This window comes from Marmota marmota, unplaced genomic scaffold (assembly GCF_001458135.2).
Source record: "Marmota marmota marmota unplaced genomic scaffold, marMar, whole genome shotgun sequence".
NCBI lineage: Eukaryota > Metazoa > Chordata > Mammalia > Rodentia > Sciuridae > Marmota > Marmota marmota.
The window spans coordinates 2822080-2843060 of NW_026000338.1; the positions used below are offsets into that span (position 1 = coordinate 2822080).

Here is a 20981-nt window from a genome sequence, read left to right on the forward strand (position 1 = left end):
AAATCTTCCCAGAGGGTGGCAGACGTTTCCAACTGGGCAGATGAGGCCTGTGACTCGACCATTTCTCTCTTTGTTAGAAGGAACACCAACCGCCCCAACACCAACCACCAAACACCAACCGCCCGAGGCCGCTAACAGTTCTACCTTCTAGGGCTTCGCTCACCTTCCAGAACGGTTCCGTCTTTGTTGGCGAGACAAGGTGAGGTCTAGCAGGCGGCGCTGAGCGCTCACGAGGGCCCTAGTCAGTGCGGCTCCGCTGTCCAACACGTGGCCGAGCTTGCAGGCGTCAACTGTCCTTCTTGGGATCTTGAAGCCCGTGCTGGCCTCCAAGGCATTCGGCATTCCAGCGGCCACCATTCTTCTGGCCATGCCATGCACGCAGTCACCCAAAGGGGCCACATCCCCGGTGACGGCTTCAGCTGGTACAGGCAGGACTGAGCCAGGAGACCGGGCAGCCTGCGGGGTCCAGAGTCCAACAGGTCGCCACCACCATCAGGTCATCCATCCTGGATGACAGGCTCCTCAGTCCTTCACAGCCAGGGCCAGCCAGTGGGCAGTGGGCAGAAGCTCCGGGGATCTGCAGGGGAGGCTGGTCCTGTCCGCGGGTCCCCCAGCTCACCCACTGGCCCCAGGCCAGGGGCCCCCAGAGGGCCCAGGAGAGCAGGCCGCACTCACTGAGTTACTTAACACCTTGATAAGTTGCTGAAGCTGGCTTTGAACTCCTGATCCTCCTGCCTCAGCCTCCTGAGCTGCTGGGATCACAGGTGTGCATCACTGCACCTGGTATGTCCAGATATAATTGTAACTTTCATCCGGGTATGGATAACCTCACACAATTTTTGTCTCGTGTTTCAATTTATCATCTATACATCAAATACATGTTGTCCTGCTATCAGAAAAGCCTATCAGCAACTTGTAACCATTTTGTTGTTTTTTGGGGTGCTGTGCTGCTGAGCCATATCCCTAGCCCTTTTTTTTTTTTCATTTATTTTATTTGCTTATTTTTATATGGTTCTGAGATCGAACCCAGTGCCTCACTCATGCTAGGCAAGTGCTCTACCACTGAGCGACAACCCCAACCCCCTAATTATTATTATTATTATTATTTTTTTTTTTAGAGAGAGAGAATTTTAATGTTTATTTTTTAGTTTTTGGCAGACACAACATCTTTGTTTGTATGTGGTACTGAGGATCGAACCCGGGCCGCACGCACGCCAGGCAAGCGCGCTACCGCTTGAGCCACATCCCCAGCCCCCTAATTATTTTTTGAGACAGGGACTCCATAAGTTATTAGCTTGACCTTATGTGACTGAAATCTCAGTCCTCATTCTTGAAGCCAATCCAATAACAAAGACAAGGTCTTGAGAAAAAGGAAAATGTTTCATTGTTTTGCTAGCAAAGGAGAAACAGGTGAACTCCTGTCCCAGAGCCTGTGATTCTGCCCATCATGAGGAATAGGAGACTCTTAAAGAGGTGATTCAGAGAAATAAGATAAGGGAGGAGAAGGTCAGGGAAAAGAATGTTGGGAAAAGAAAAAAACATGTTTCAAAGCCACAAGGGATATAATCAAAGCATCAAATGAACCCCCATTACACTTAAACCTCTGATCCTCCTGCCTCTGCCTTCAAGTTGTTGAAATTATTGGCCTATGCTACTGCACATTGCAGTTGTTAATGTTTTTGTTACATAAATTCTTTGTAGTGCTGGAAATTGAACCATACAAGGCAAGCACTTACCAACTAGCCCCTATACAAATTTTGACTTTCCAGTTTCATGAAATTATGGACATTCGCTTTATTTATTTATTTATTTATTTATTCTTTTCTTTTCTTTTTTTTTTGGTATCCAGGATTGAACGCTCGATCACTGAGCCACATCCCCAGCCCTATTTTGTATTTTAGAGACGGGTCTCACTGTTGCTGAGGCAGGCTTTGAACTCATCTCCTATCTCAGCCTCAGGAGCTTCTGGGATTACAGGCGTATGCCACAGTGCCCGGCTAGTTAGATATTATTTATACATGAATGCATTCTACCATATATTTATATTAAAATGGTACATGTATATAATTAATTTTTTACCTTTTATTTTCATTTGTCCAGTTGTTTGCTTATGAATTGTTAAGTAATCAAAAGCTAGCTTTATGCTTGCTAGATGTGATATTTGCTCAGTTCAAAGTCCCTTTCTTTTTTTCTTGGACTTGTAGCCACCTTAAGAAAGTCCATTTTCGTTTCATAATTTAAAAATTTTCTTTACATTTGTAGCCACCTGATGTGCCTCACCGGCCCCCCTTTTGTTTGTCTGTCTTTTAGGCTTCCTCATGAGGTTGGTTTGTCTTCATGGTTGAGGAAAAAAAGCTGAGGAAAGAGGAGGAACTTGATATGTCTAGGTAGTAGCTGTTCCCTGGGACTACCTGACACCTTAGAAAGGTAACCAGACTTACAGCCTCTCCTCCCCACATTCTCGCTGCCCCCACCCCATTCTGGGGTTTAAACCTTGGCACTTTACCACTAAGCAACATCCCAGGTCCTTTTTATTTATTTTGAGACAGGGTTTTGCTAAGTTGGTGAAGGTCTCACTAAATTGGTGAGGTTGGCCTCCATCTTGCCATGCTTCTAACTTAGCTTCCTAGGTCATCATTTTTTGCACAAGAGTGCTGCAGCAAGACCACAGAGATGTGAGATCCCAGGGCCACTGTTGCCAGCAGAATGCCCTTATCCCCCAGTGAATGGGGCACCCTTCTTGTCGGCCTGAAAAATGCGTCCTCAGGTAAGACCTCACTAATTCAGAAGTACTCTGAATGCATGTCTCCCTCTTGCCATCTGCTAAGCCACACCCTGGTCCCAAATCCTCCTCATAGCTCCTTGGCAGTGGTTATGTTCCTGAAAGCTGGGTCCTTGTCCCCATGTCAATCAAATAATGAAGACATGGTTTTTGGGTTTTTAAATTTTTTTTAGTTATACATGGACACAATATCTTTATTTTGTTTATTTATTTTTATGTGGTGCTGAGGATCGAACACTTTATATATACCTGAGACAAAACAGTGTACTTCACTAATGTAATGTGCATTACCACATTAGCCTCAAATAAAATCAGGATGTAGTACACATAATTATCACCATATGGTAAGTCTTCTATGAATCATCAGTAAGAGAGGCACATCTATTTGTTGCTGATTATATACATCCAGAAGACAGCATTCTTCACTTTGCTTTACCACATGTCCTCAGACAACATCAGGATACATGGTGAGAGGAGACTTATAAAGCAGTATATGGGAGTCAAAAGGTCATCATTTTTTGCACTTGTCCTCGGAAAACATCCATCAGAGTGACATTAAAGTGCTCTTCATTCTGAATGTGGGTATAAAAGTAACATTCCCAGAGCCTGTGTTCATACTATGGTGGATGTATTCTTTACTACCATTCACTAATGAATTTTTGTTTTTTTTCCATAGGATTTGGAAGATAACACCCAGACAGGGAAACGTGCCATTGTTCCTGCTACTAAGTATTGTTTCATTTTCTTTGTGCTACATATTTTTGACATATGAACGTTTGTCTCCATTGTGAATTTTTTCCAGTTAGGGATACCTGGCACAGCTTTGATTAGGGAGGGAAATTTTGACTCTGCTTCGGGATGGAGTGAAATGATTCTCTCAACCCAAGGTAGAAGGGTAAGTATCTTTCTTGATGGTGATATCCACATAGAAAGGTAGTAATGTAGTGATATTACATATTCTGATACCACTCAGAAAGACAAAATTATCCTGGCTGAGGCAGGAGGATCGTATGGTAGTATTATTTTTACTGATCCATGTATTTTACACAAATGACAATAGTTTAAACCCAATGTGAACTTTCATTTCACTGAATGTTCCTCTGATGGTCATATGATATGAGAATCAAATTTGTACACTAAGAATAGTGGAAATTTTGATTCTTGACATGTAGACAAATCACCAGGAGAAAGGGGATATTTCTTAATGCTAGGAAGATGTAAATTGCAGTAAAAAGTCTTCAATAAGGTTTCTCACAATATGTCCAAAATAATATCAGAAAGAGGGAAAGAGAAATAAAAAATATCAGAAATTTAAGGTTAAATATCGCATAATGAAGATTAAATTTGAAACACACATATTACTTTTCCATTTGGTGGCCTCAAATGTATCTAGCAGTGGCACGTTGAGTGTGAAACATGTCACAGTAGAAGAATGTCTTGTAAGAAAAGTCCGCGGAGTTCCCAGTCAGAATGGGGGACTCTACTCAGGACCAGAGAGAGGGGTTCTTGGCCTATGGAATGCGAAATGCATTTCTTCTGGCAGAACTCTGATTACGGGCGGCAATCCTTCCAAAGTGTGCTTTGGAGTGATGATGCGCTCCACTTGGCTTTCTATGTGGAGTTCCAGAAGGTAAGGGAAGTGTGTTTACTGCTGGTGATATACACATGGGAGGAGATGGCACTTGTCACCAGTGTGCCTTACCACGTGGCCTCAATCATTCTCCAAATGTGTGGCTGTAGGTGGCCTACCTTCCAGCTGATCTTCCTCTGACACAAACCATTGGGACTGTTCCGTGCTCTCTGGGTCCAGACTGAATGTGGCTGTACATGCCAGAAACAGGGGGGCACAGAGCACACACGTGGGAGGTTTCCATAGGTAGAGACTGATTTGCAGCTGGTACTTTATTCCATTCCCAGGAGAGATGAATGCCTGGTGGCAAAGTAGTCCCTTCGGGGTGCAGTGTGACTTGAGTTTCCTCACTGCTACCCTCTGAAGACTGAGCTGTCCTTTCAGATAGATAGTGCCAGTTGGTTGGGTATGTAGCTACACTGAAATAAGAGGTGAGGCAGAGAGAGGCCGCTTTCCTTCAGAATGTTGTCAACTACTGTGAGGGGTCAAGGCCAGTATAATTCACTTCCCCAAATACTGAACACAGAGAGTGGGAATTGTGAAGAATGATGGCAAGGAAAGGCTTGAGAATACTTGCTATGCTTGGTAGTTGTCCCGAGAGACTGGTTCAGTGGTAGCCTAAAGAGAGAGTTTCAGAAAAGGAACCACCTGACTTAGGTGTTGTACTTGAGCAGCAGCTGATAAAAAGAATAGTATAGAATATATAATCATTTTATATAAAATAAAAAGTATCCCACATATAACACTATGAAATAATTATACATCATATGGAATTATGTAATTGTATCTGGATCAATGGCCAGCGTCTCATTGTGGGGTTCTTTTTCCTGCCCAGGAGAATCTAATCTACCCTAAAACTTAAAAGTCTCAAATAATTAGTGAATAACAAAATACAAATATTCAGAAATATATTTACAAAAGGCGAAGCCCCTGATAGATCTAATCCACATTGTGTCTGGAACTAGACAAAGAAAAGATGGCTCCAGTGGTTTATTTGAGAGGGTACATCAAAGGCAGGGATAAGGTTTCCAGGGCAGAGTCTTGTGATGTCTAGTAGTCAGCAGGTTGATTGGCATCTTCTCAGGTCACACCCATCTCAGGTGCTGTGTCAGAGCTTTTGCAAAGCTTGAGTGTGAAGTTCACCTGCATCAGGCCGTCCAGCTCTGCAATCCTGCCATGGGAAATTCCCAATGCCAGACTTCTCCCCTCACAAGGCTACTTACTATGTGCATCATAGTCTACACAAAGGAGACATAAAAAGTGTATTTCAAAGTGTAATTTTATAACAAAATTAAATATTAGTCCTAATGTTTAGAAATATGTAATATATTATATTTAGAAATATGTAATATATTAAATCATAATGTCATCTCTCATATATCATTTTATAGATCACATTTCGATTGAGTAATGCATAATTATGAAATAATATGTTTATGACATGGCATACATTGTATAATAATGTTATAATTATCCTAAATATCTTTTATATGTTCACAATATTATATTTAGCATATACATGACATATTATTCATAACATGTAGAAAATATTAATTAAGTATGTAGAATATTAAATGGTATCATGTATTTTACATTCTTTATACATTATGTAATAAAATCATTATACCAGGCGCAGTGGGGCACACCTATAATTCCAGGAACTTGAGTGGCTGAGGCAGGAGGATCGCAAGTTCAAGGCTAGCCTCAGCAACTTAGAGAGGTTGGAAATGTATCTCTGTACTAAAGTGCCCCTGGTTTCAATCCCCAGTGCCTAAATAAAAAAATAATATCTTCATGTTCAATTGTTGCTTAAATACGGGGCTGGGGATGTGGCTCAAGCGGTAGTGCGCTCGCCTGGCATGCGTGCAGCCCAGGTTCGATCCTCAGCACCACATACAAACAAAGATGTTGTGTCTGCCGAGAACTAAAAAATAAATATTAAAAATTCTCTCTCTCTCTTTAAAAAAATACAAAAAACACCAAACAATTGTTGCTTAAATATGATTTTATATGTGCGAATATGTATAATGTATAATGTGCAAGCATTATATAAGCATTATATGTGAAATATGATTATATAAAACAATATTACATACAAAGTTTACAAAGATAAATGTTACATATAATTTTATGGCTGTATTCTATGTAGTATAGGTGATAGTATATACTCTGTAGTATTACATGTTATGTTACATTTGAAATATGTATTGCCCATATTATTTGTCCTACATATTACGTTATAAAATTTATAATGATACAGAATTTCACATACTGTCACATAAAATAATGATTGCATGTACATTATATAATGTAGATTACGTATACTTGTGTGTAACTTATGAAAATTTATTTCCAGTCATAATGGATTGTGTTTACTTCAATATGGAATCACTTTCTGTTTTAGTTACCTTTTTTGTCACTGTTACCAAAACACCCAACAAGAACGACTTAGAGAAGGAAAAATTTACTTGGAACTCAAAATTTCAAATGTCTAATAAGTCCACAGATAGCTGACTCCATTACTCCTGGTTCCAGGTGAGGCAGTATATCATGGTAAAAATGGCACGAGCAGGAAAGTAGCTCAGATTATGGTGGGGTCAGGAAGGAGAGAGAGAAAAAGAGACCAAGGAGCCATAGGGAAGATAGACACTTCTAGGGTAAACCTCTGATGCCTACAGTTACCACTCAGTCTGTCCATTCGACCTAGGATGTACTCATTAGGTTATAGCTCTAATAATCCAATCATTTCACCTCCAAACTTTCCTTCATCAACAGGAGTTTTGGAGGTACATCTCATATCCAAATCTTAACACTTTGTAATATAGTCATGAAATTTTTTATCTTACTGTTCTAAATAATAAATATAAAGTGAGATGTATCAAATGCAAATGTTTTCACTAAAGCATAAGCATATTATATATCTAATATATAATATGCAAAAAAATTGCATATTAAATATATATCATCACTTTGTATTATTAGTATTTTTTGGTGCCACGAATTGAACACAGGGGTACTTATTCACTAATCCACATCCCCAGTGCTTCTTCTTATTCATTTTTTTTGGGGGGGGTGGGGGTTTGTTTTGTTTTGTCTTGTTGATACCAGGGATTGAACTCAGGGGCCCTCAACCACTGAGCTATATCCCAGCCCTATATTTTATTTTATTTAGAGACAGGGTCTCACTGAGTTGCTAAGTGCCTTGTCCTTGCTGAGGCTGGCTTTGAACTTGTGATCCTCCTGCCTCAGCCTTGTCTCACACTGGGCTTTTGGGGGACACCTCACATCCAAACCATAACATCCACCAAGATAGCCACCATGAAGGAGACATCTGACAAGGAGGAGAGTTGGATAGGGTGTGTCAGTCAGGGAAGGCAACACAGAAACACACACAGACACACACTTACCTGAAATAACAAATAGTTTTCTTTTATGATTTCAATATTTAAATTTTATATCATTTAATTTGCAAATAATAACTTAATGTATTTATAGGGTATAATATAATGTTTCAATATATGATACATATGAATCACAGAGAGAACACAGCAGTGACTTCACAGGGTTAAATGGAATGCAGTAGTTGCCCAGGATCTCTGTGAAAACCAGCATGTGGGTAGCAGGACTGTGAGAGGGTCCTGAGTGTTAAGGCTATTATTGGGATTAAGGACTCATGCAAGAACATTCTCAGGGGGAGTTGTAATTGGTGGATTTCAAGCAAGCAGGTGTGAGCTCCGTGGTGGGCACCTATGATTGAGGGGTGCTCACTGTGGAAGATCTGCACAGTCCAGCAGCCTGTGGAGGTCTATTGATTAGTCAAATAGGTTGCAGAGAGCTGTTCCATTGGGAAGTGATCACTAGCAGGAGATTGTATATAGAATATATCTGAATTGATAACACCGAGGATGTGTTAGGGATAATAAAGCCCTCCTTGTGGTATGAGAAATTGCATGTTATATGTAACAGAGATGCTGAGACAACATAAAATTATAAAATTCACTACAACTTACCTCATGGTCTGTAGCATTACTTTGCGTACTGGGGATTGAATCCAGGGATTCTTAACCACTGAGCCACATCCCCAGCCTTTTTTTAATATTTTATCTAGAGACAGGGTCTTGCTGAGTTGCCTAGGATCACACTAAATTGCTGAGGCTGACTTTGAACTCTTGATCCCCCAGCCTAAGTGTTCCTAGCTGCTAGGATTATAGGAATCTGCTACTGCACTCGGCTCACTAGCATTATTTTAAAATGTAAAGCAGTTGTAGTTTGAGTGGTACACATACTGACTGTAGAAAGACGGTGGTTGGCAGCTGAGATATAGAGATGAAAACTGAGAGATTGTGGGGAAAGCTGGATGTGTATAGCAGCAGGCCAAAGAATCAGGGAGTGTGGGATCCTGTCCCCAGCGACAAGGCACTTGATGCAGGTGCCTCCTAAGGAAGTATATAATCTCCTTTAACTTTTGTGACCTGTGCCTGTTTTCTTCTAGGTATAGAAGTTTAGGATTGTACATTTGTACAGAGTGCATGGATCATGGACTATGTAATGAGTTCAGGAAGAAAAGCCAGGTGAAGATTTTGGCATAGGGGTGAAGACTGCTTCAGCACACAAAGTCACATCATCTCCATTGGTGAGATTTAGGAAAATGGCCATGTTTTGGGGGATGTGGGACTGGGGTATGCTTTGAAGTGACAATACACTGGCCTTGATGCATTTGCCTAGTTTTGTTAAAACCATGGCTTACTGCAAAGATAGGGACTTCTGAAGTAAATGTTCAGAGAATTTCAATACAAAGTAGAAATGAATATTTCAGCACACTGAGCCATATACAAGCTTGGCATTGATGAAAAGAAGCTGCATGAACTCTACTAATGTAGCAGTGACAGGTAAGTCATCTACAGTGACTAGTGGAGTTCTTATATTAATTTTAAGTGCCTTGTAGATACACGGAATAGTCATTGGAGTTTCATTATTCCATTTAAAAGTTAAAATGAGCTCCCTTATGTTTATTGCATTGTACTGATATGTATGTCACATAACAGCAACCATTTTAACCTTCCTGGACCCTTCAATGTTCCCAACACATTTACCTTGCCATGCGCCATCACCACTATCCAGTTCCAGAACACTTCTGTTACCCCAAAAGACACTGTGTACCTGTTAGCCCTTAGTCCCTGTTGTCCCCTCCCCTCACTGCTTGGCAACCCCTAATCTCTATGGGATTGCCTATTCTGGACATTTAAATAAACAGCATGACTTTTTAAGTTTATTAACTTGATTTATGACTTTTAAATGTTTAGGCATGTGGTTTGTGGGCCTTTGATAAAAAAATTATTGATGCAAAAATTATTAATTACAATTTTCTGTTTTCCTTTACTCCTTTTAATGACTGAATAATCACTTACGTTTTGTAGCAGTTAAGTGAAACATTTCAAGTAGTACATGTACATGTCACCTGCAACATTTTCTGCCATTCTTGGAAGAGGCGTGTAGTTGATTGGACACAATTCATCTAGTGTTGTTCTTGCCCTTGGCCATTGGCTGCTCTCAGGTCCCTAATAGTTGTTGGTATTGCTGAACACGGAACATGTACATTCTGAGATTTTGCATATTTTTTTTCCAAAGAAAAGGAGTGGACCTTTGAACCGTGGCCCAAGTTTGTTTTCATTTTTGTTGTCTTTGTATAGAATGCGGAGGGGAGGGGGTGAATGGGCAGGTCTTTTAGAAATATTGCTGATGGTGGAGACACTGTTTTAGAGAAAAGTCCTGGTGCTGAGAAAGTGGGTTGGTTTCCTTCCTCCTTGGCACTGAGGCAGTAACTGTGGAAGGCTCCTGCTCAAAAATGAGAAGAAGCAGTGGTAGTGTGGCTACAACCAGAGGATGGTTCTGCTCATCTCCCTTTCTTCTTCCTGGGTGTCTTGCTTATTTATGTTTTTTCTGTGCCACTTGTACAGGGACAGTCATGATTTTTTTTCCTAAGGTGTTTTTTTTTTTTCTTTTTTTGGTAGTGGTGGTGCTAGAATTGAACCCAGGGCCTTATAAATGCTAGGCAAGCATGCTTTATCACTGAGCCACATCCCCAGCCCATGACTTTTTTTTTTTTTTTTAATGTTTTTCTAGTTGTTGATAGACCTTTATTTTATTTCTTTATATGGTCCCCACACTCAGAGTGAGGGTGGCTCCTGAGCTGGGGTAAGGTATCATACAATCCAGGGTGACATGCTACAGGCCCAGGAAGGTATTCCAGGCAGCAGACTGGAGAGAAGCAATGACTCAGCTTGGCGCCACTTTCCCTGTGTTCCAGCAGTTGAGGCTGCCACGTGGACTCCTCTCCCTACACCTTGTGGATCTTTGCGCTGTGACTCAGGCCGAGCCAGAAATCCCAGCCCCTCCTCAGGGTCCACTTACTAAAGAGGAAGTCCCCAGTCCAGGCTGGCAGTAGCAGCCTCCCTGGTGCCCTGCTGCTGGCTCTGGCAAGGGCTCTGACAAAGGCTCTGGCTTGTTTACGGGCATGAGGAGCCACCTTTTCTGAGAAGGAGAGCTGGGGAAAAGGGGGACGCCAGGGGCCCGCTGGTCCGGGTTAGCACTGAGGTGTAGGCTGCTCTCCAGCAGCAGCCATGGAGCTATGAGCTCATCAGGCTCCTCCCTCTGTGTAGGTTTCCCGCCTCTCGACAAGGACAGGGGTGGGGGCGGGGAAGAGCGGCGCCTACTGATGACACAATCACTCAGAGACCGCTCTCCTCCCCCGCCCTCTGCCTTCCGCCTGCAAGGACATTTTTATAATTTTTTTTTTTTTTTTTTTGAGAGAGAGAGAGAGACAATTTTTTTTTTTAATATTTATTTTTCAGTTCTCGGCGGACACAACATCTTTGTTTGTATGTGGTGCTGAGGATCCAACCGGGCTGGACGCGTGCCAGGCCAGCGCTCTACCGCTTGAGCCACATCCCCAGCCCCAGAACATTTAAATGAGGGCTATGTTGCATCTGAGATTAGGAAATACTAAAAAACCTTGACTTTATATGTACTTCGTATGTGTGTCAGACAAAGCTGCCTGGAAGAGGGTGTTCTTAACGTATCCTGATTCCTCATCGAGTTCCAAAAGCAGCTCCGGTTTTAATAATATTGACTATTGTTTAGGGAGGCTTTAAGGATGGAATCAAAGTATTAAGGTTTGGGTAAAGCACTATAAAGCACCTTTTATTTCTTTTCTTAAAAAACGATTGTATCGATGCATTATAGTCACACGTGATAGTAGAGTTTATTTTCGCATAATCATGCATGCATGGAATGTAATTTGCTCCATTTTAGTCCCAGGTGTGCCCTCTTTCCCTCTGCTACCCTCTTATTCATTTTACTTGCTTATTATTTCAGATTCAAGAAGACCAAATTGGCCTGTCAAATGAGAAAACAGACACTAGCATCAAGTCCTTCTTAATTAGCTAGGTATGTTTTTATGCTCAAAAGTCCTGTATTAACTTAATAGAGCCATTGAACTGTTTTAACCCAGTGTAAATGAGATCCCATTTTATCAAGCTAATTTGTAGATGCACAAACTTACTTCAGTATATTCTTTGTGTCAGAGTATATATGACCAATATAGAAATTTTTGGAACAGTGAGTATTATGAGTGTGGGAAATTTGGGGAAGGCAGCCATAGCCGGGTTTTTTTCTGTATTATATTTAGTTACCTGTTGAAGATTGAAAGCTGCAGAATTTTAAAATTTCATGGGATCCCAGGTGTACCTTTTTGGAGCCCCAGTATTATTAGCCCAGTGAATTTTTGTCAATTGGTGTAGTTTTTCGAAAGTTAGTGTTTAGACACACAGTCAATCAGCACTTTGTTTTTCCCTTTTTCTTAGGTGGAGGCTTCATCTGGGAGAGGCAGGATTGAGCCAACAGACCAGGCAGCCTGCGGAGTCTAATGGGTCGCCTCCATCAGGTCATCCATCCTGGGTGACAGGCTCACTGGTCCTTCACAGCCAGGGCCAGCCATTGGCAAGGAGCTATGGGGATCTGCGAGGCTGCATCCTGTCCCTGGCGTCCCAGCTCACCTGCTGGCCCTGGCGGGCCCCCAGAGGGCTCAGGAGAGCAGGCCGCATGTACTTTTATAGTAAATAGTAAACTGTTCAATTTACTTGCTTTAAAGACAAGTAATGGCTCTGGAGGCAGAGGCTTAAGGATCAAGTTCAAAGCCATCTTCAGCAACAGCCAAACAACTCAGCTAGGATTTACCTCTAAATAAAATACAAAATGGAGCTGGGGATGTGTCTCTGTGCCCCTGAGTTCAATCCCCTGAGACAAGTAAAAAGCAGGAAAATCCAAAATGACAGCCAAATACTGAAATTCTGGTAAACAGAAATACTTAAAACTTGAAGTCATCAAGCCGCATATGGTTTGCTCTGCCTCCAGCAAATTGGGAGCTTTTGGAAGCAGGAACATCACAGATTCCAGGTCAAGGAAGCAACTAAAAGAGAACCTGACTCAAAATTAAAATATTAAGAGGGGGTGGGTGGGGACAGAGCCCAATAGAGTGCCCCAGTTCAATCCCCAGTCTACTGCCCTGCCCCTCAAAAAACCTTACAGTAATGGAGATACTATAGCTCTGGAGAAAAGATTTTGGACTTCATAAAAATTTTAAAAATTTAGTGGGGCACAGTAGCTCACGCCTATAATTCCAGCAACTGGGGAGCCCCTTTCTCAAAATAGAAAATTAAGGTAGGCCCAGTGTTGCACACCTGCAACCCCAGCTGCTCAGGAGGGTGAGGCAGGAATAGGGTGAATCAGGAAGATGGCAAGTTCAAAGCCAGCCTCTGCAAAAATGAGGAGATAAGCAACTCAGTGAGACCCTGTCTCTAAATAAAATACAAAATGGGGCTGGGGATGGAGCCCAGTGGTGGAGAGCCCCTGAGTTGAATCCCCAGTACCAAAAAACAAATAAAATTTAAAGGAGCAGGGCACACTGTCCCAGGCTTGTAAATCCCAGTGGCTGGGGAGGCTGAGTCAGTCTCAGCAATTTAGGGAGACTATGAGACTCTGTCTCAAAAATCAAAAAACAATAAAACTGCGTGTGTGTGGTGTGTGTGTTGCTCAGCACCCTTGGGTTCAATCTCAGGTACCAAATAAATAAATTAGAAGGGCTGGGGAGTTAGCTCAGTGCCCCGGGGATCAATCCCCAGCACCACACACACAGACACACACACAAACACACACTCAATTACAATACTGAAGGATATGCCCCCTTTTTACCCCAACCACAGGCTAATAGGCATTCACTAAAATTAGAGTAATACATACAGGCAAGCTGAAGGAGACAGACTTACTACATCTTCAGCGAAGTGCTAAGAGCAAACCAGAAGCTAAGCAGGGGTACAAAACCAATCTACAGTAACCCCCCACTGCCATCTGTGCTTTTGCTTTCCCTGGTAATAGTTACCTGAGAAATACTGGTCCAGAAATATGAAATAAAAATACCAGAATAAGTATTTAGAAATAAATGAAAGTTTGAAACTCTAAGAATTAACAAAAATGTGACAGACACAAAATGAACACACATTTTTGGAAATCTTTTTGTTTTTGTTTATTAGTATGAGGGATTGAACCCAGGGGGTTTTAAAGACTGATCCATATCCCCAGCCTTTTTAATTTTGAGACAGGTTTTCTCTAAATTGGCGAGGGCCTCCCTAAATTGCTGAGGTTAGAATTCCAGGTGCGCTCCAAGGCATCAGACTGGAAAAAATGGTTTCCACAGTCTTGTTCCACTCTGTGGGAGACCAACCTTGCACATGACTGAGTCACACTCCTTGGCTGGGAGATGAGGGGCTCAGTCACAGAAATGTGGCAGAGCTTTCCCACCCTTCTTGGAAGGTGTTTCAGTGTCTCCTGTATGGGTGTGTCTTGCTACAGCCCCATGAGTGAAGCTATGCTCACCTGTTCCTTTGTAATATAACCTGTTTAGGTTATATGGAAGTGCCTTGTGTCCCCTTCTCTTATAGTGCCCTTAGGTGTGGCCTACCCAGGTGTCAGTCAACCTGCTGACAGTGGACATCATGAAGCCCCTGAAACCTGACCCCTTGGCCTGATTTGAATAGCTTCTCAATAAAAGGGGTCAGCAGGTTCTCACTCTTCCTGTGTACACTGACCCTTAGAGCCATCATAGCCACCCCCAAAGAAAAAGGTATTTGTGTCTCTTGTGTGGTTATTTTGCGCAGCCCAATTAGCCCAGTTTTCCTGGAGTAAGCCTTGAACCTTATAGTCCGGAGAACAGAAACCTGGCACCATTCAGTAATGCCACAGATTTTCAATTTGTAAAAAATGCAATATCTATAAAGTACAGTAATGCAAAGAGAAGACATGGAGAAAAAAGAACCCTTGTGCACTGTGAGAAACTAAACTAATATAGCCATTACGAAAAACAATATACATGACTCAAAACACTGACCCAGCAATCTAAAGGGTATATATCCAAAGGAACTGGAATCAGTATGCCAAAGAAAATCTGCATTCTCACATTCACTGCAGAATTATTCACAATAACTAAAATATAGATGTGAAGCAAGCCAGACATAGAATGACAAACACCACATAATCTCAATTCTATGTGGAATCTAAAAAAGGTAAACTCATGACCATATTGCACAATAAGAATAGTGAAACTTGGGGCTGGGTTGTGTTTGTGGTCCTGGGTTTGATTCTCAGCACCATGTAAATAAAATAAAGATATTGTGTACAACTATAACTAAAAAATAAATATTTAAAAAAAAAGAATAGTGGAACTGGGCTGGGGCTGTAGCTGAGTGGTAGAGTGCTTGAGGCGCTGGGGTTGGTCCTCAGCATCCTATAAAAATCATAATAATGAAAACAGACGGGAGTGTTCTTGGGAGGGAGTATTGAATACTGTTAGGACTTAAAAAAACAAAATCCTGTCATTTGTGATAATAGGGATGGAGCTGTACCTCAAACTATGTGAAGCAAGCCAGACATAGAATGACAAATACCACATAATCTCAATTCTATATGGAATCTAAAAAAGGTAAACTCACAGAAACAGTATAAAATGGTAGTTGTCAGTGGGGTTAAGGTATATGGGGGTAGGGGTGTGTGTATACATCTGTAATCCCAACAGATTGGGAGACTGAGGCAGGAGGATCGTGAATCCAGAGCCAGCCTCTGCAACTGTGAGGTGCTAAGAAACTTAGTGAGACCCTGTCTCTAAAAAAAAAAAAGTACATGGATACCAAAGAAGAGTTGGATTGACCATTCTGCACAATAAGAATAGTGGAACTAGGGCTGGGGTTGTAGCTGAGTGGTAGAGCGCTTGCCTCACATGCGTGAGGTGCTGGGGTTGGTTCTCAGCACCACATAAAAATAAACAAATAAAAATAAACATATATATATATATATATATATATATATATATATGTAAAGAATAGTGGAAGTAAGGGGAGCTAATTCCTTTAAATAGAGTCTGTTGCTTTGCATTCACTAATCATCATTTTCATTTGTTCTTTTAAGCAATGTGTTCTTGGCACCACTGTGTAGAAAGTGAACCGGCATTTTAGATATAATCTAAAAAAATGCTTTGAACTGGATTTAATTTTCCATAAAGGCAATGTTCACAATATTCTTGAAGAAATGGTGAAAAAATATTAAAAATAGTGAAAAAATATTAACTTCGATTTTTTTCCTGTGTACAGGTCATACTTTTGGATAAGTGTGGTTAGTACTGGGGATTTGAACTGAGGGCCTTGCATATTCTAGAGAAGTGCTATACCATTCAGTTTCCAAATGGGCCATACTTTCTTATGCCTTTATGTGCCTTGCAATTGTGTATGTGTATGAAAACTGTTCATATAAACTACATAATGTTTTATCATTATAATGCAATTATTCTGGAAATAAAAATAAAATTCTCCCTCTCTCAAGTGTTTGTTCTTGGTGCCTTTTATGGGTTGCAGTTGCTTTGAACTGAAAGGTTACATTGTTTTCAGGTCTTTCCTTGGCATGGATAACCCTAGTCATGCTCATGGGTCTTTTTTTCTCCAGTAGGTGCAGTAACTTTCCTAAACCTTTATTCACTCACATACCTCTTTCTCCATACTCCTCTACTCTAGCTATATTGTTTTTAATTAGATTCCAGAGTACCAAATGGGATGATTCTGACAGTTTCTTCAGTGGTTGTTTCACTAGATGATCAGATCTTTGGATTATCCTGCTCTGTCATTCTTAACGATATTACTCCCTGCCCCCAACATTTAACTGAATTATGGAAATTTTTAATCATACAAAGATGAAAGAATATTATATTACACTTTGATATATTAAATGGACACTGGCACATATATATCATTAAGAGTTCAATATTTATTTAAAGTACTTTTAAATTTCATGCCAAGTATACATACAATGAATTGCCAAATTTGACATATTAACTTCCTACTTCTTTCTGATAAACTAGATAAATCTCTCCCAACATCCAGTTATACCCTTGAGGGATACCATAATGTTGTGCGTGAGAATAAAGTTTGACTAATGTACCACTAATGAAGTTCACAGGATTTGGGCCTACTTAGAAGCCAAGGAATACGACTCAAATTTTTCATCTGATGATTCCGCACAAAATCCAATAGTGACTTGCAAACCTTCAGAGATCAGCATCGTACCAGTTAAGAAAATAATGTGTTCCATTTCTGTACAACTCAAGAGTATTCAAGGGTCCAAATCACCTTTGGTGATTTATCAATGGTTTTTTTAACTAACCCTGCTTTGCCAGCGCAGCAACTGAACCAAAAAATCACTTACTTTGTGGGGCGACATAAAATACCACGCAGACATGGAATACCTTTTTATAAGCTTCAGGATGGCTACCCCAGCTCCTGGCCTCAGGCTCCCACAAGGGTGGAGTGTCTGTTCTGGAGATGGCTTCATTGAGGGATGCTGTTTCTTAGAACATTCTGTCCAAAAGAGAGTAGGATACAAAGAAACAGGTGAGTGCAACCCCACCGGGTTATGACAGCCTCATGAAATTCTAGGAGACTATCCTAAAATATATCCACTAGTTTTAGACACCCTATGTTATACTGGCGATATATACAGTCTTTAATTTCTAGGGACCAACATGATTGGGCGGTTTAGGTTTCTCCTATGCTGTCTTTCCTCAAATGATACTCCCAGAGAACTTGTTTACCATAGGCTCACTTATAGGTATGACTAAAGAAAATGGCAAAGCAAGCAAGGTAACACACACAGAAAAGTTCGATTTCAAGGTCTGGGATGGCTGTCCGATCTCGGGGGTCGGCTGTCTGAACTTAAGGGTCCATGGATCATTCTATCCCCCAAAGGGTAAAGGTATAGGGTTATAAGGTATATATAGGATTACCTGAGTGGTGGTAAAGCCCCAAGTTATTCCTGGATGCTATAATTGTTCAGTATCTCTTGCTCAGGACTTTAGAAATACACACCCTTAAGTCTAGAGTGGCTCCTGACAGGACACTTCAAATGAAATACTTTTCTTTAACTCTTCACTTTATTCTGGTCTGGAAATTCTACTTTTCCTTCAGTTCAGATCCCACTTTTGCTTAGCTTATTGCAACCAGGACCAGGGAGGGATATATGCTTTGGATAGTTTCAGGATGCCACCTGGTGGTTATATCAGGCAGTGTCTATAGCAGAGAGGGAGGGTCAGTAATTGGAATGGTCTGGATCTTTTTAAAAAGGAAATGTTGTGAGAGGTGGTGGTTGACACCAAAGGAATTCAAATTCAAAGACTGCCACAGTAACTTCCTTGACTCACATTTGTCTTTTATATGCTATTTGCTTGCCAGTTATTGGTTGCAGCAGGAATTTAGAATCAGTACAGTACTTTTGATTGGTCCAAACAGATTATGTAAATTGAACATGAAACTCCAAAAGTAAGAAAGTATTTAAAGGCCAAAGAGTCAAAGTTTGAAAAAGACTAAGAGGTCCTACTACTACTGCTCTGAGCCTGTCCGTAGCACCTACACACTCCTAAGCACTTCCAATTTCCATCAGACCCCAAGGGACTCTTGCAGGATCTCTCATACTTCCCTTAGTATGTTACCTACCAGAAGGGAAATGTTTACAAGATGTTTCTCATAACTTTTTGAACTCAAGAGTTTAGTGGTAGAGTTAGAAATCTGGTTGCAAGTTGGGGGCACATTAAAGCAGTATGTACCCATTTTACGGATGAGAAATGTTGAGGTTGTGATTTTTGGACAGGAATTGAACCCTACTTGTGGTTTGAGTTCTTTGTAGTATGGTACTGTTTGGTTTGTTTGTTTTTATTTGTTTTTGATTTTTCATTTTCTTTGTTCATTTTAACTGATCATAGCTTCCGGAAGAAGTCAGACATTGAATATTTTAGGCCACTCCTCTAACACACCCTTCCCCCTCCACGTCACTGAATTCTTTTAGCTGTGTAATCCTGTGCTGCAGCCATGTTTGGTCTTCTCGGGAGTTTCCTACACGTATGTTTCTCTTTATTTGCGGGTTTAAGGACCATTTTAAGGTTCTAGACCACCCACTATGCGGGTACTTTGCGGGTATTTAAGAAAGAAAGATCGGAAATTGCATAAATTATTTTTTAGAAATTCCTTGCTTTGTTATGTTATTTTGTTGCCACCTTCTCCTTGTTTTTCAGATTCTCGACTTATTGTTAGGTCATTGCCGCGCAATTTCCGTTTTTTTGTTACATCTTTTCTTTGGAATACTTTTGGTTGACTTTTTGGTTGACCTTTTTTGGATTGATTTGGTTTTCCACTCACCTTATGTTTAGCCCATCGGGGCCCCGGATACCTGGCATATTTTTTTTTCCCTTTGCCCAACCGGGCTGTGGATACCTGCCTTTTATTTTTATTTATTTACTTTTTAAAATGTGCCCTTGGGGACTGTGGATACCTACTCTTTATATGCGTATTTTTTATTTGCCCATCCGGGCTGCGGATACCTGCTGGGTCTGTCTCATCTGAAAGCCCGCCCATCCGGGGCTGCGGATTAGCCCATCGGGGCCTCGGATACCTGCTCTTATTTTTTTTTTTCTTTTTTCTTTTTGATTTGCCCATCGGGGCCTCGGATACCTGCTTTCTTTTTTTTTTTTTTCTTTTTGTATTTAATTTTGGTTGGCTCATCGGGGCCGCGGATACCTGCTTCCATTTTTGTTTTCATCTTCCATTGAGATGTTCTGGATCAAAATGTGCTGATGTTGTGGGTTATTGCAGTACCTGAATGATCCGGTTGTGTTGGTGTGTGAGCAGAACTGACCGCTTTGAGCGGGCATGCGGGCATGCTGGCTGTGGGCGCCATGTTGGCCTCGTTGCATGTGTGGGCAGAGGTCGTGTCAATTGTGCTGAATATATACGGAGGCAGAATGGATGCCCCACCCTACCCCCCTGCAGAGCAGTCATGTGCTTTGCACGAGGTATAACGAGAGATTTTGGTGCTCAACCATTCTGTAGGTGAAAGTGGAGGGCAAGGAAGCAAGGGGCAGGGCTCAAAATGGCAGATTTGAAAATTGCTGCATTGTGTAGCTTGGCTTTGCCTTCTTGAACTGCACAAAATGGCAGATCCACTTTTTTCAAGTGGCGGGAAGGCCACATGACGTGGCAAGTCTTTGTTCTGAAGTAGCATGGTGGTGAATTCATTTTGCTGTTGCAAAAGATGGCTAATAAAGCCTCTGCAAAAGTATAAAAATACTTCCGGTTTTGTTTTTGTCATGTGGATTTCAGGGTGGATTTTGCTGCAGGGGCTTACCTGGTTGCTAACAGGGAGTTTGTTACATTGTTGACATGGCAGGGTTTTGGTTGATACAATCTAAAGTGGTTTTTGCAGAGGTGGTCCTGCTTTGTTTCCTTATGCTGTCAGAGACAAAAGCCAGAGAGAAAAATGGTTTGGCAGTGCTGGATTGCTCCACGACCTAACCAATTGGAAATGCAAGTGGAATTTAATTGCACACAGCCAATTGAAGCATATGATTGAATTAGACTTGGGCAAAAGAATTGGAAAGGCTGTGCTGGTGTTCCTTTCAAGGACACTTATGTGTATCTCTCTACATAAGAGCATGAGAGAGATACACTTATGCTCTTTGGCTCCATTTCAGCATTTGAAGTGTTGGAAAGAAATCAGGATGGGCAGGATGAATTCCTGTTTTATTGTGATGGCCAAAGGCTAATCTACTCCTTGGCCACTGATCTAACCTGCACTGTGGCCAGGTTTGTCTGGTGTGGACAAGGTCAAGGACCAAAATGGATCTTAGATGGTCATTGAGCAACAAGTGTTGGAAGAGAAACCCCTGCATTCCTCAACAGGAACACTACCTCATGGCTAATGCTGGGGTCAGATTTTGATTTCAGTGAGAAGTCTGTGTGGCTTGCTAGTGTTTGAATTTAAATAAGAAAGCAAATTTCCTGGTTAATAAATCTCCTTGCTGGGAGCAGTGGCACATGCCTGTAATCCCAGCGATGCAATAGGCTGAGGCAGGAAGATTGAAAATTCCAGGCCAGCCTGGACAACTTAGTGAGACCCTATTTCAGAATTTTAAAAAAAAAAATCAAT

At 41.3% G+C, this 20981-nt stretch overlaps 2 long non-coding RNA genes across 3 annotated transcripts; one reads left to right on the top strand and one right to left on the bottom strand.

Moving 5' to 3' along the window:
* Positions 1-4405: 4405 nt before the first annotated feature.
* Positions 4406-20817, bottom strand: LOC125614512. 2 transcript variants are annotated; one of them, XR_007345101.1, is made up of 3 exons: positions 20181-20817; positions 17254-17365; positions 4406-5089 (listed from the first exon to the last, which is right to left on the bottom strand). It is a non-coding gene; the product is annotated as an uncharacterized LOC125614512 (long non-coding RNA). The 2 variants fall into 2 exon arrangements; XR_007345100.1 differs by lacking the exon at positions 4406-5089 and having other exon boundaries at positions 16756-17365.
* LOC125614513 lies at positions 18834-20963 on the top strand. Its single transcript, XR_007345102.1, has 2 exons — positions 18834-18898; positions 19072-20963. It is a non-coding gene; the product is annotated as an uncharacterized LOC125614513 (long non-coding RNA).
* Positions 20964-20981: the final 18 nt, after the last annotated feature.